Genomic DNA, 16306 nt, shown 5'->3' on the forward strand with positions numbered 1-16306 from the left:
CTCACCACCTCTCTATATATGAAGGAAGGAATCTGCTCAGAGGATGCATGTTGTACCTCTTGTAAAATTAACAAGGTCGTCGATATTTTTCTAACTTTGACACACAATACAATGCATGCTGCCACACATGTACCAGCTACACCTAGTGAAACCAATGTTATGATATCTGAGTTACTTGGCCATTCTTCTGGAATTATTATTGCGCCATCCACTATAGGTTCTGTTAAATTTTTGAAAATCTTTTGATAATTTTTGACAGCTTTAGAATTTTCTTTAAACTTAAATGTTCTTTATGATCATTAGCCAAAACTGTGTCAATGGAATGATTATAAAATTTAAATTCTGGTATTAACATATTGATTGGTGTTGAAAAGAATGTATCTCCAAATATATGATTTAATTTTGATTCATCGAAGAACTCTTGTAACAAGGCTAAACTTACAGGATGAATTATCGAATAATTTGAAGTTGAGTTGTAGCAGTTGACCAGTCGTGGGGCATAAAATAATGTCTGAGTTAATAATGAGCATCTATACATGGAATATGTACTACACGAAATGCACAGCCTTTTAAAACTTTCTTTTCTTTGAGACAGTCTAAAGCAATTGTGTGTGTATTGTACAATAAAACAGAAGTAGGTGTCAGTTCTATAATGTTGGGTTGAAGTAAAGTCTGAATGAATCTAAAATTACACAATTCTTTAACTTGTTTGATGTTGTTTGAAAATAAGGCCATAGTGCAGTCTGGTACTGGTATGGGAGTTAAAGCCAAAGTGTTGCACAACACAGTAGATCCATGAACACAATTTACTAAATCTTTTGAACTTTAAATGACACAAATTGATCATGATGACCAGTTATCGCAAAGTAATCTGGAAGGGACAACAATTGTGTAGCCTGCATTTTTGAAGTTACATTTTTGGATTGGCACAGGAAGACTTATGATTTTATACAACTGGAAGGGCATTCTGTGGGAGGAAATAGGAAACTTAATGGTTATAAACAAATCATGTTTGTTCCTAGCAAAAATAAATTTTCCATTTGCATAATAATAAGATGGATTCACATGAACAAGATGAAAATTTTTGTAGGATTTTCTTAATATGTGTTTAACCTGAGAGATAATTCTACCCATAAAATGCTTTGGAATTAAAAATGGACTTATTTTCCTTTCTAACAAACTTTGAACAGCATTTTCCAGTTTGTCATATTGTTGTCTTAGCATAGTAGCTTTATTCACTTGGTTTATCAAAATTTCAGACACATTGGCAAAGGAGTGTTCGAGATTATACAATTTGTGATTAAATGCCAAAGCAACCTTGGAAATATACTCAGCATTTACTTTAAGACCTTTGACTAAAGTAGTCATATTGCAGAATTTATTTGATAAAATAAAATATGTCAGAAAGGACAATACCCTATTTAAGAAATGGGTGATTTACAGCAAAATTAATTAATGTATGCATGTGAGGGTAGGAAGTTCTGCATAATGTTTTCTAGCTCGAAAAGTAGCTTTTCATCACAGTCCAAACTCCATCATGGTCCTAATCTTCTAGGAGTAAGAAGGATTGACTAACTTCAAATAACACCCTGGTAATAAGTCCACATCCATGGGGGGATCTGTATAGAAGTTGGGGGGAAGGGGGTTCGGCCTTCCCAGGAATGTTCAGAATTATTAAATTTCTATGTAAAATTAACAAAGAAGTACGTTTGACCTTCCCTAGGAAACACGAAGCCCTTTAAAAGGGTAAGGAGAGTCAAATACCAATATCTGTAGCAAATTGAATCAGGAAAGTTTCTCCAACCCCACCCCTCCCCTTGGAAAAAGGATACTAAGTAAGGTTAATTTGCTTCTGCAAGTTCCTATGTTTTTTTCCCTTTGCCAATTACAAGATTGAAAAGGACCCCCCTTTTCAAGTTTTGTCTTAATTTGATTTTTTTTTCAAATATATATATTTTCAAAGTCTAAATTTCCAAGTCTACTGTGATAAATACCCCACCCCCACCCTCACCCGGGAAAATTCCTACCCCCCATCTACCCCTCCATGCGTGGTGGTTTTAATTCTATTTTTTTAACTTGAGAAATACGGGACACAAGTCATTACGCATAACATGCATGGATTCTAAAGGCCCCACTAAAACGGAGAACAAGTTTTCACTGTTGTATATCAATGCAAAAACTATAAAAATACAGCCATTTATCATGTTTATGTGTCAAAATAAGATCTACTGATTTAACATATTTAATTGACTATAAACTATACAACTGGCATTGGGCAAAAGTTCTAAAAACTTAATACGCCCTTTCCCAACATATTAATTATACTATAGAAACATAGAGGGCTATGCTCCCGCCCCACCCCGAACAGGACAAATTGGTCTCCTTGACCTGTCTTGGACCTCGAAGGTACCCCAACTCTTTACTTATTATAAGATCTTGGAATTGGGCCTGAAGAAAAAATACACATTGTACATACATGTACGCAGACAGTAAGACTCTTTAAACAGTTAGAGTTCACGGTATACTATTTTCCGATATCCCGACCACCTTGCAGCCTTCCAGGGGAGGAAATATAAATTTAAAGATAATCAATGAATTGTCGATATCAATTCATGAGTCGTTCACTTTTAAAGATTCATATCTATGACTTTTCATACCAATTTTACATAAATCCGCGTTTTGGAGAAGGGGTCCACGTATTTTAGGAGGGGGGTCCATGGTCACTTTTACTTGGATTAGAATATACAATTAATAACTCTGCAAATTCCAGGGGATCCGGACGCCTCCCCCTCCCGACCCCCCCCCCCTCTCTAGATCCGCGGATGGTATTTTTTTTCGATATCGCGACCAGCTTGCAGCCTTCCATGGGAGAAAATATAAAAGATAATCAATGAAATGTAGATATTAATTCATTATTAGGCCTATAGCCAATCTTAAAAGTGATACATGTATTTTTGAAGCGCCAGCGGTTTTAATGTAGTATTACTATAGTGCTCTTCTATAGTTTCAAACCGAAATCATTTCTTTTGCGGTATTTTAAAGAATTGTTAGTTTTGTATAGTGCCATAGTTTAAGCAAAAAAAGCTACCTTTTCCTTCTAACAGTTTAAGAAAGCTTTATCCGATCTGTCATGATAACTTGTCGACGATACTCCGTTCAACTTAACTATTTTCGACTTTAGGCTATATTGCATCGGGTTCGAAGTTCTATTTTATTGGGAATGTTGCCGCAAAAATTTATTTAGATTTTGACTCTTTACGACCTAAAGGCACTAGCGCATGGCAAATAGTCAAAATCGTTATCACAGGAACTAAAATTTGCAGCGCCATCCCATGGTCTTAAGAACTGTGGACTTTGATTGAAGGAATCTCTCTGCCAAACACGTGTAAATGAGTTTCTCCAAGGTAAGGATAGCTAGGCTAGTTAATATGTTGACGGTGCGACCGTTAAAGGTATCACACCGGTAATTGTTTTCACTATGTAATTCTATATAGAATAAAAAATCATTAAAAATCAGGTATTCGAATTCATGAAAAAATATTTAGCAGGAAGTGTTAAACGTTACCAGTCACATCAGCTGACACCAAAAAATAGGGTACCTACACGGCATTTTCTGATTTTTTCCATCCGCAAACAGGAATACCCTCAAAACCACGTGTATTCAATGTGTTTATAAACATCCTGTGTGCACCCCAGGAAGTGGCCTCCTATGCCCCGAAAGAAATAGTTCCTGTCAAAAACCTTTAATATTTTACAAAGTACATAAAATATCCTAAGCACAGATACCAAAAATGTAAAAATAGAATAAGGGAAATTTAAAAAAATTCTCACAACAAAAAAATATTTCTTTATTATGTATGGAACTACAATTGACTAAGTTCATTTTGATTGGTCAATTACCGGTGTGATACCTTAAAGCGAGCGCAGATACCTTTCAGTTTTAATTCAGATCGGGCTCGTCAAACTGCACGTTGCATTTGCTACGTCTAGACTCTGACGTCATATGACGTCGTATGTTTGCTGCATTATCAAAACGAAGTCTGAACAGTGCTAATTTTAATCAAGAACGTTAGATCTACTATATGTCTGCTATACGTATTCATTAAAGCAAGGTGAGTTTTTTTTTTTGTCGAATTTTTGTTGCTACTGCGAGAACGTAGTTTGTGGTGAGATGCAATTCGCTAAGCATTATGGGACCACAGGTAACTGCGGAAAAAAATTCATTTGGATCAATGTGTAAAGTCCTAATTTTCTCTTCGCCCAGGCGTTGCTTTAAGAGCTCGCAGTGACGAAGATTTGTGTCTATAATCCATATTATGCCATAAATGATTTATCGCAAATATTTTTTGGCTTATTTAAGAATTGAATTTAATAGACTAAACTTTACTCAAGTCATGAACATTGTCAAAAATGGGGGTATTTTAAAATTAACATACATGTTCTTAAATCTGATTAAAATTAAGACCTTTCATGCAATTTTTTTATGTTGCTATAAATTACTACCAGTATCTACAAAACATAGCTATTATATAGTAGAAACCCTGAGTGACAACTTCATTCTGTACCTGAAATTCTGAATTCTAGAAAATTAAAATTAACAGTTTTAAATAAATTAACAAATTAATTCTGCAAATCTTAAATATGTTACTAATCTCTTGGCGAACGCTTTAATTAGAATACATGCAAATACAATGTATTACAGACGCCTGCGTTGCGCAGTAGTTAGAGCGTCTGCTCTAGAGTCGCGAAGTAATGAGTTGATCCTTACATCGCGGGTTCGAATCCCACTGTGGGACATGGAGACCGGTCCTTTGGATGAGACTGTATAAACCGAGGTCCCGTGTCACAGTAGGTGCTGGCACGAAAAAGATCCCCTGCTCAATGGCCCTGAGTGCCGAGCAAAGGAAAAAATTTGCAGCTCTCCACCGGCAATTTATTTATCTCCATATGAGTGAAAATTTCTCGAAAGGGATGTTAAACAATATACAATCAATCAATCAATGTATTACGTGTACATTTAACTATTTGAGCTTATTATTTTGGAGGGGGGGAGGGGGACTGCTGTCTCTCTTACACAATATTTTTTCCACAATAATCAGCAGTAATTTCCTTAAAACATTTTAATAATTAGTTAATTTACATACAATCAGTAGAATTTTTTTTTTTTTTAATCTTATTTTTATCTATAAATTAAAGAAAATACTGTAGATTCCTAAATATACGCGAGGAATTAATTATCGCGTAATTACGCGAGAAGCACCACTCGCGAAATAAAATTACTCGCTTTTATTTTTATGTGGCTGAAATCCATGTAAAATCTCTTAATCAATCGGTCGCTCGCGAATTATTGTTCTCGCTATTTGGCAGCAAAGAACCATTTCGCGATATTAAGTACTCGCGAAAAATAAGGAATCTACAGTAGTCTATCCTTTAAGGAACTACAAAAAATTAATTTTGTTCCGGTTTTATCAACTCTTGTAGAGCGTGAATTTTAATAGATTCATGCAATACAGGATTATCAATTTGCCGTATACTTGCAATAAATTATGAAAAGATCTATAAAAAGGTGATGTTTCTCGCATATTCATTTATACTTTTTTTGTCAACGGCTGGCCTATCAGACAAAGTTAACTTTTGTGATATGCATATTATTTCACCTTTGTTGGTAGACAGGGCTCTCACACCACTTTTTGGGACTGGGGCCGGAGCCGTTCAAATTGGGAAAATTTTTGTCATTTTGGGGAAAATTGTGAAAACCTCGTTTCTTATCGAAGCCGAACCAGCTAAAGAATATAGGTAGCATGCATTAATTTATACAGTCTAACACAGAACTAGTTTGTTTTACTTTCACTTTTGGCGATTAAGTCTCATTGATTAAGATTTAAAAAAAAATATTTTGCTATAAAAAAAAATTTGGAAATTTACACTTTGCTTTTGGGAAAAAAGGTACCTTTTTTTGCATTGGGAATGGGGCCATTAAACGGCCCCAATTATAGAGAATTGAGAGCCCTGGTAGACCAAAATATAGAGCAGACTTTTTTGCCGAAGTAGAAAGTAATAAACTTCATCTAGTTTTGAGTGATCATTGACACGTGTACAGTGTAAACTACGTCAACATCAACGTCAATATGGGGTAAAATGAAGTAATATTAAATTGAGAGGATTTTTAAGGTCTTCTGTCTTCAGGAGAAGACCTTACTGTTATTCTTAGGTTTCTTTTCCACTATTTATGTCGCCCCGAACGAAGTCGGGCGACATATTGCTATTGTACGCCTAATAACCTTGTCCGGGATTTTTCTCGCAGATGGCTGGGACAATCTTCCCGAAACTTTCCACAAAAGACGATCACTAGTTGTACTAGTGCAGTCGAGACTTTCAGTTTCAAAATGGCTACCATTGCCATGGAAACATGCGAAAAGTGACGAATTTTGTCCTGGAGTGTTCTCTCTGGTCCCTTGAACATTCATCATGAAACTTTACAGAAATGATGATCAGTAATTGTAGTTGTGCGATTCGCAATTAGAATTTTCAAACTGTCAATTGTTGCCACGGGAACAGAGGAAATGTGAAAATTCTTTAACTTCGATTTTCTCAGTAACTGCTCAAGCAATCATTTTGAAACTTTAATGGATGATTCCTTGCATTGTGTCAAAGTAATTTCTATTTTTAAAAAAACCTGAAATTGGCCGCACACAGTTACCATAGAAACAAAACAGAAAAAAGTATTATGCTCACATATGCTCTCAGAGGTTGCTTGGACAATCTTGATGAAACTTTACAGAAATTATAATTAGAAACTCTAGGTGTGCAGTCAACATTCAAATTTTTCTAAATTCCTACCGTTGCCATGGAAATGGACGAAAAGTGAAAATTCTTTAATTTCTATTTTTCTCAGTAACTACGCAAGCAATCTTTTGGAAACTTTAAAGGTTTATTCCTTCTACTAAATCAAATTGTTTCCCGCAAAAAAATTGGAGCAGATCCATCGCTTCAGCTACCGGAACGAAGTCGTATTTTGGTTCACCTTAGTTTTGTACTTGAGCGTTCTCGTAGATGCCTTTCAAAATCTTCATGAAACTTTACAGAAATAAAAATCACCAACCCTAGTTGTGCATGGGATATTTTATTTTTGCAAAGTTTGTCGCTGAGGCCAGGTAAGGAACAAATGATTTAAGAAAAGTCGCGGTCACGTGACCATTGTATGCTATCAGAAGTTTCTTTTCATCAAAGTACTGAAAGGACTGATACGAGATGATGGTTGTCCAAGCTTACAGGTATTGCTTTAGTGATGAAAAAATGAAATGTCTATTTAATTTCCATTTGATTTCTGATGTCAATTTCATGACATAATGCAATGTATTTTAAAATCTAATTAACAGATAATACTTTAGGAAATTATAAGAAAACAATATTTCTTTCTTTATACAGTATTGTTATACAAGTTAAACATTTATTGAGCATTGCTACCTTATTTAAGAAATGAAATGAATTTGCACAACTATCATAAAATATATTAAAACCAAATTTTTGACATTCCTTATAGTGTATGAAGCAAGTATGTTTTTGATGTGTCGTCTTTCTCTAATAATTTTTTTTCTTGAGTAATGCTTTATTTTCACATGCCAGTTTGGGGCGACATACGCTATTGCTTGCAATAGCAGACTTTCTAGTTTTATTATTGTTTTTTTTCCTACCGATTTTGTGCACGCAAGTTCTTGGAAATGGCTTGTTTGATTTTCATGAAACTTTCAGGTATGGTAGAACATAAAAAAATCTAGACATATATTTTTTTATTTTGATGATGTCACTTCCAGTCCGGAGATTTCTGCGATTTAGTGATTTTTAGAGGTTCACTTTGTCCGCTCATTTTCTTAAAAACCACTTGTAATAGGAACTTGATATTTTCAGTGATGATAGAGCAACGTTAATAGATTTGTACTAAGTAGATCATTTTTCCCGGAAGTGCCGCACGTTGGCGCTCGGTATGCTCCGAAAAGAGTCATATTGAGAATATCAAATTTTTTAGCATTTTTTAGAGAATATCTCTTGACTTGAAAATATTTTGTTAAAACATATAGAACAAAAGTTGTGTAGAATGTTACGATCTTTCAAAGGATATCAACAATAAGGGGCTGGCCCCTAAAATTAGGGAGCTAGAAGGGCCAAAAATGTTTTCCTTATATTTCAAAAAGAATTGAGAATTTGTATAACATCCTAGAAGCAAAGTTGTTCAAAATGACATGTAGCAGCTAAGGAGAACATTAAAAGTCGTCGAAATGACGTCACTTCCGGTCAAACCAGAAGTAATGGTAGATGGCTCATTCTTGCTCATATGACCGTAGATGTCTCTCAATCTCCATCTCATCTCCTTGAAATTTAGACGGAAGACGTATTTGTTGCTTTGCAACAAGCTCGTCTAGTTTTTTCTATTATTTTTAAACAGAACAGAGACATGTCTCTGAACAGAATTACTTCCATCTAAAAGAAATAATAACAAGTACCTGTTCATTTCTTGCTAAAGTCATTTGTAAATCGAACGTAAAATCGGTTGTATGACCACCCCACCAATCAACTCCATTCGACTTACCTGAGCAAGTCGAATGAAAATCGAATGAAAAATTGCATCGTGTGACCGCACCTTTAGAGTAGCAGTCCAGTCCCATTACATTTTTGAAAATAGAAATTAATAATTATCAAGGTGCATTTTTAAAACAGGTCAGAGTTGTTGTTTATTGTGCACTTGCACGACAAAAATTTTTTTATTGGGAGGAGGGGGTTGGAAATTTTTTGTTAAAAGAGTTGAAAAAAGAAAAAAGTAATGCACGAGAAATCCTCTATAAGCCTTTTATCTAAGAATGCATGAACATGATGAAGGGAAGTTTTAATATTTGTACAGATTAGAGATTTGTTAGGCACTCTTACTATGTTTAGGCATGTAACTTTGCTCTATATCTACCAGAGAATGGAATTGGGTGTATGTTGTATTCATCATCATTGTGACTGTATTAAAAATCATGTACTCACTATGTTGTGCCTTACCCGCTTTTGACTACGAAATGCAAGTAAAGCAAGAAGTAGGTTTAAATGCAGGTAAATCTTGATGGCTCAAACCAGAGCTCCAGATAAGGTGCGTATTTGCAGAAATATGCATTGAATTTTTCAAAATACTCTTTAAAAATTAAAACAGGGCGTATAATTACGCATTAGCAATCATAAATAAGCATTACACTACTAAAGTACTGCGTACAACGGATTGAATGATACAAGTATTATTTAACTAATTATGTGAATTGAGGTCAGCTCAGTGTTTGAATTTTTATCAAAAGGAATTTTGATTTATAAGTGTATTCGAAATAACTTAGGCTGATTTCCAGTTCGGAAGAAAGATTTGAATATTAAATACTCGTACTTTGTCTGAAAATATCACAGATTTCCACTGTTCATATAACATCCAAATTTTGTTCTTGACGCGTACACGTCGATCGATATTGTCAAAATTGCGCAAAACACGCATGGTGTCTAATTTATCCTTTATCACTATTTATTAAACAGTTCCTGTATATTTACCATTTTCTGTAGCAATAATATCATCTAAAGTGCGCTGACAACCTTTATTAATTGTATAAAAATTATTGCTTTTTTGCTTTCCATGTGTTCCTGTGCTATAATAGCGCCAAGCGACTTTAAATGCAAACGGGGAGTAACTCTAAAAATTTTATCTCGATTGATGCCAACAATTTATATAACAAAACCTTATTATATATTTTTCATTGAAAGCAAACAAACAAGCAAACAAAATAGAAAACAACAGGGCAGGATATTTTGAGAGGGGCAGGTGGGGATGAGAATTTAAAGATTAATTTTATCTGGCCAAAGGAAGGATATTTTTCTCGGTAACTCTTGCTGCGGTCGATATAGGCCTAATCTTGAATGGAGTTCTGTGTGCCCGTGGTAACTTTGCCTACTGTATGGTCTTTCTGGTGAAAATGACATGTTTCTCAATTATGGCTAAAAGCTGACAATTTTTTTTTTTACTAAATTTCATTAACCTAATTGATAAATGCAGAATCTGTCTCTTTTTTTTTTTTTACATTCCTCTTTCAAAAACACATTTTGATAACAAGCTAAATATCATATTAGATGTCAAAAGAACAATAAATTAACAAAATACTCTGTGATTATTTTGCTGAAAAGCAAAATCTGCATTGATTTGGAAATCAGGGAGTAAATACACTTTGAGGTAAAAATTATCTGGAGCTCTGTCAAACTTCAATCTCTCAAAGTTCTTGGTCTCTACATGTATGACTTAAAGTGAGTCTCCAGTCCCAATTTTTTCCTATAAATAATATATATAACTGAGCAACAATCATTTTATTATCTTGATCCCTTGAAGTCAGAATGCAATCTCATTATGCATAATCTATCTTTTGATCAGCCATACTTTAGAGCTGTTAATATAATAGAAATGAAGTTCATGTTATGGATGATGAAGGATAACTTCCTTAGTTTTGAAATGTCTTCGGTTGAGGCCTTGGGTTGCATTTTTCAAAATACATTTCTTGACCTTAGGGTAATCCTTCATCATCCACGGAAAAGCAACCTTCATTTCTTAAATAACCTTCAAGTCCCCTGGTGACTAAATTTCTCGCATGAATTACTGTAAAATCACATATTTTCGTGGGGTCATATTTTTAAGGTTTGAGGAAAAAATATTGGTTTGTGGGGATTTGATTTCGTGGTTGGAGTATGTTTAGTAGTAATGCATATGACATTTTACATTTCATGGTGGTCATAAATTCGTGGGTCTCTCCATACCTCGAAAACAACGAAAATTAAACCCCCATGAAAATTTGTGATTTCACAGTATGCATCTGAAAGATGTGCATTAAAATTATTAAACTTGTTCAAATGATACAGTTAATTTACAGTTCTCAGTTGACTCATCCTCACAAACCACAGGTTTTAGTCCACAAGAGATAGTGAGAATTGATGTGAATCACCCATGGGTTATCGATGATGCAGTTGACTGGACAAATCAAAGTTTTTAGAACATATCTATTTCAAAGTATGTAATTGTGTACCATGTTTCCCTAAAACAAACTTGCGTAAGGCCAAAGTTTTTTTTCTATTGATTTACGATTTCCCCAATCATGAACATGATGAAAATAAAAATAATGTATTTGTCCCAATATCATTTTCCAGATTTTTCTGAGCTGACCGATGGGTTGTAAATTTTAGAATGCATCTGAGTCAAATAAGCGCTTATCAATTTATGAGACCTATATACAGTCAGGGGTGAGACTGAAATCCGTCATTTTTAAAATGACGATTTTTAGTCATAAAATAAATTTTTATTATGACTAAAACTCGTCATTTTTAAGAAGATGACAAAAAAACAGTCATAAAAATTTACAGTGTTTCTAGAATACAGATTTACCTCTCTTTGAAAAATGTTAGGTCCACCAACCGAAAAAAGGACAAAAAACATCGTAAACAAACTTCATTTCTCTATTACAGTTGACTACAATACTGGTTATGTTGACAGTACAAATTTCCCTAGCAAAAATAAGAGTAGAAGAGTTATTTGTCAATTTATTTGCATTAAAAACCAAAGAAGACGAAAATGACGATATTTTGTCTTTTTTCAAAATGGAGAGTCTGGGCGCACTGAAATATCTCGCTTGTTTTAAGGGGCGCACTACTTTTTTATGGCTTTAACTTTTTGTTGGGACTTTTCTCTACAAGTAGGTATTCTTCCAGACAGTGTACTATGTGTTTTTATATGGCTAAAAGCAGTGTAAAAATGGGGCATTATTTACCAAAATTTGACATTTTATAGCTAAAATAATAACTTTCACCTTCCATGTTGATGTTCTAACGCATGTGGTCGGCAGTAATTAGTGACCCGGATGAAATGAAAATTAGGTAAACACTCTTCTTGCAGCGGTGAATCAAATTTCGCTTTTATGTATCCAGGATAGAAGAATTATGTTGAAAAATAAAATATGACGATAGTAAGTCATATTGACAAAAATGATGAAAATACGTAGTTAGTAAACATGACGATTATCCATCATTTTTAAAAATGACGGATTTCAGTCTCACCCCTGACTGATACATACAAACATTTTATTTTATGTCCGTAAATAAACACGTGCAAACCCACAATTGCAGTTACTGTCATGAAAACGGGGTAATTTCTCACTGAAAGCAATGGCACACATTTTTAAAAAAATTTCTGCTTGGAAAAATGAATTCATCAAATCTTTGGTGCATGATGCCCTTTACCATCACTTCTCCAACAGCAATGTCTCAATATGCTAGATTTGATCTGGTTTATTGGAGAGTGCCCAACCCTAACTTAACAGACACAAATATTACTTAATTTGGTGTCAAGATATCTATATGTCTTGGTTAAAGTAAAGTTCACTTGTATTTCACAAGATATATTGAAATAAGTTTGAATTATTTGTTTGTATACAAATTTAGATCAAAGCCTTTTGAAGTGCGTATACTGTGCAGGTACAAATATTTTAAGGACTTGATCTGGAAATTATAAGGCTTATTTACTGCAGGTTGGAGAAACTGATAGCTGATCAAATTATTTTTTACACCACAATAGGATTTCGAGAGTTTTTTTTTAAGTACGGCTATCATATGGACATACCATAGTATTACCTAGAGCCATAGCCAATTTGTTGTTGTTTACCGCTAGCGTATATTTAAAACCTAAGTACATTTTTGTTAGAACATAAACAGTGAACAAGTCTTCTTGAAATTGTTATATTTCATATAATCTCTTGATTGTTAAATTATATATATTGATTGATGGTATGTTGTTTTACATCCCATTCGAGAATTTTTCATTCATATAGAGATGTCACCATATACCAGTGAAGGGCTTCAAATTTTGACCTTTACTCGGCACTCAGGGCCACTGAGCAATGAGGGATCTTTTACGTGCCAACGCCTGCCATGATATTGGGCCTTGGTTTTTAGCTCACCTGAGCCGAAGGCTCAAGTGAGCTTTTCTGATCAAAATTTGTCTGTTGTCTGTCGGCGGCGGCGGCGTCGTCTGCATCGTTGTTGTCGTAAACTTTTCACATTTTCATCTTCTTCTCCAGAACTACTGGGCCAATTTCAATCAAACTTGGCACAAAGTATCCTTGGGTGAAGGGGTTTCAAGTTTGTTCAAATGAAGAGCCACGCCCTACTCCAAGGGGAGATAATTATGAAATAGCAAAAAATTAATGGCATTATTGAAAAATCTTCTTCTCAAGAACCAGTGGGCCAGGAAAGATGAAACTCATGTGGAATTATTGTCAGGTAGTGTAGATTCAAGCTTGTACAAATCATGACCCCCGGGGATAGGGTGGGGCCACAATGGACAATCAAAGTTTTACATAGGAATATATAGGAAAAATCTTCAAAAATCTTCTTCTCAAGAACAGCAAAGCTATGATTGGTCATATTTATTTGGAAGCATCCTCAGGTGGTGTAGATTCAAATTTGTACAAATCATGACCCCCGGGGGTAGGGTGGGGCCACAATGAACTATCAAAGTTTTACATAGGAATATATAGGAAAAATCTTCAAAAATCTTCTTCTCAAGAACAGCAAAGCTATGATTGGTCATATTTATGTGGAAGCATCCTCAGGTGGTGTAGATTCAAGTTTGTTCAAATCATGACCCCCGGGGGTAGGGTGGGGCCACAATGGACGATCAATGTTTAACATAGGTGTACATAGGTAAAATCTTCAAAAATCTTCTTCTCAAGAACAGCAAAGCTAAGATTGGTCATATTTATTTGGAAGCATCCTCAGGTGGTGTAGATTCAAGTTTGTACAAATCATGACCCCCAGGGGTAGGGTGGGGCCAAAATGGACGATCAATGTTTAACATAGGTGTACATAGGAAAAATCTTCAAAAATCTTCTTCTCAAGAACAGCAAAGCTATGATTGGTCATATTTATGTGGAAGCATCCTCAGGTGGTGTAGATTCAAGTTTTTTCAAATTATGACCCCCCGGGGTAGGGTGGGGCCACAATGGATGATCAAAGTTTTACATAGGAATATATAGGAAAAATCTTCAAAAATCTTCTTCTCAAGAACAGCAAAGCTATGATTGGTCATATTTATGTGGAAGCATCCTCAGGTGGTGTAGATTCAAGTTTGTTCAAATCATGACCCCCGAGGGTAGGGTGGGGCAACAATGTATGATCAAAGTTTTACATAGGAATATATAGGAAAAATCTTTAAAAATCTCAAGAACAGCAAAGCCACGGTTTGTCATATTTATACGGAAGCATCCTCAGATAGAAGTGTAGATTCAAGTTTGTTCAAATCATGAACCCCCCCCCCCCCCCCCCCCCCACACACTCCCTTTTTAGGGGTAGGTTGGGACCACTTATGCATTTATGCTTTTCAATACTAAACTGATTTTTCCTTTTTTCCTAGCCACAGTGCTCAGGTGAGCGATCTGGCCCTTGGGCCTCTTGTTAAGGTCTCATCCGAAGGACCCTAAATTATATATAAATAGCCATTTAAAATTAATTTGACTTGCATATTCATCATCTCCATGCACACCACCATCAAAGATATTATTTCGAAATTCCTAACACTAATAAGAACTGTTTATTAAAGGTTGATAACCTCAGCTTTTGAATTTTTCTTATGCAAGACACTTCATAAATGTATCTTGTAGAATTTGGAAGAATAATACAACTCATATTGGCGGAACTGTCATGGCTTTTTATTACAAATTACATTCACAGTTAACATGCCACTCGCATGTTCATGCCTTATGTGCCGATCTTACCACTTGTAAGCTTTTGGCAGCATAGCATTCACAAATATTAAACAAACCATATCAGAGCTGGGGGACCTGGAGACAACAGTATCCCTCAGCAAATGGTTACTTGTCAAAATTGCACTAACACAAATCAGTCAGGATTATCACATTCACAGCGAAGTCCACAGTATTCTTCATCAGTATATAAGCCATGACGATTTCTGAAATTGAAAGAAAGCACATAGCAGAAAAGGAGCCAAAAACATTTATTTAATAAATTTAAAAACTCAAACCAACCATAATATTTAAGGGAGGGAAGGGAGGGGATTTCGTCTGCTCTGAACAAGATGGGGAGTTGAAAAGACCTAGCGCATGCTCATTAATGCTGATGTATTATTAACCATAGAATCGTCATGATAGGACCATATAATTCCGGAAAACGGGTTGCTCTTTGTAAGCAATACGTAATTTCAAAATAGAAAGCAATAAGCGTCATTCTCAATAACTGTATTTATCTTTTAGGGATAAATCTGATTATTTCGAAATTCCTAACACTAATAAGAACTGTTTATTAAAGGTTGATAACCTCAGCTTTTGAATTTTTCTTATGCAAGACACTTCATAAATGTATCTTGTAGAATTTGGAAGAATAATACAACTCATATTGGCGGAACTGTCATGGCTTTTTATTACAAATTACATTCACAGTTAACATGCCACTCGCATGTTCATGCCCTATGCGCCGATCTTACCACTTGTAAGCTTTTGGCAGCATAGCATTCACAAATATTAAACAAACCATATCAGAGCTGGGGGACCTGGAGACAACAGTATCCCTCAGCAAATGGTTACTTGTCAAAATTGCGCCAATTGGATTTCAAGCATAATGAAATCCAACCACCATCAAAGCGGCTGAATTTTGACCACAGGTAAAATATACCATTCACAAATTACACACAAATTATTTCATAACATCTTCATAAAGCCACAACAGTTCCAATTCCAAAATTATGCACTGTTCACTTTGATGGATAAACAAAACCATTACCAGAGCAAAATTGCCTAAGAGCAGCCTGCATTGTTGACAAAAAGACATAATTACCTAAGGGAGATAAGTGAACTCCATCATTAAGAAAGAGTTTACTTTGAACAATACTGATGTCAGGGTACTTTATTATACCCCCCGCAAACGAAGTTTAGGGGGGGTATATTGGAATCACCATGTCCGTCTGTCTGTCCGTCCGACTGTCCGTCTGTCTGTAGACAAGATTTTGTCCAGAGTTTTCCTCGGAGACTATTGCATAGATTTGTCTGAAAATTTGTACACTTATTATTCACCATATGAAGATGTGCACCTGGTATTTTCATCATGATTGAATAATTTTTCTGCATTTTACAGGTGTTTTTCTTCATTTTTATTATGTGGTTTTGTCCTGACCTTTTCTCAAAGACTATTTCATAGAATTGTATGAAAATTTGTACACTCATTATTTACCATATGAAGATGTGCACCT

At 35.0% G+C, this 16306-nt stretch overlaps 1 protein-coding gene across 1 annotated transcript in view; it reads left to right on the forward strand.

The window, feature by feature from the left end:
* Positions 1 to 3357: 3357 nt before the first annotated feature.
* The window catches only part of LOC133182212 (uncharacterized), an 87806-nt gene continuing 74857 nt past the window's right edge, over positions 3358 to 16306 (forward strand). The window contains exon 1 of the mRNA XM_061316968.1: positions 3358 to 3404. The gene's annotated coding sequence lies outside the window, so the exon portion shown is untranslated. The remainder of the gene's footprint in view (positions 3405 to 16306) is intronic.

The sequence above is a fragment of the Saccostrea echinata genome, unplaced genomic scaffold, assembly GCF_033153115.1.
Source record: "Saccostrea echinata isolate AGI-Se365-2 ecotype Australia unplaced genomic scaffold, CSIRO_AGI_Sech_v1 ptg000009l, whole genome shotgun sequence".
NCBI classification, from domain to species: domain Eukaryota; kingdom Metazoa; phylum Mollusca; class Bivalvia; order Ostreida; family Ostreidae; genus Saccostrea; species Saccostrea echinata.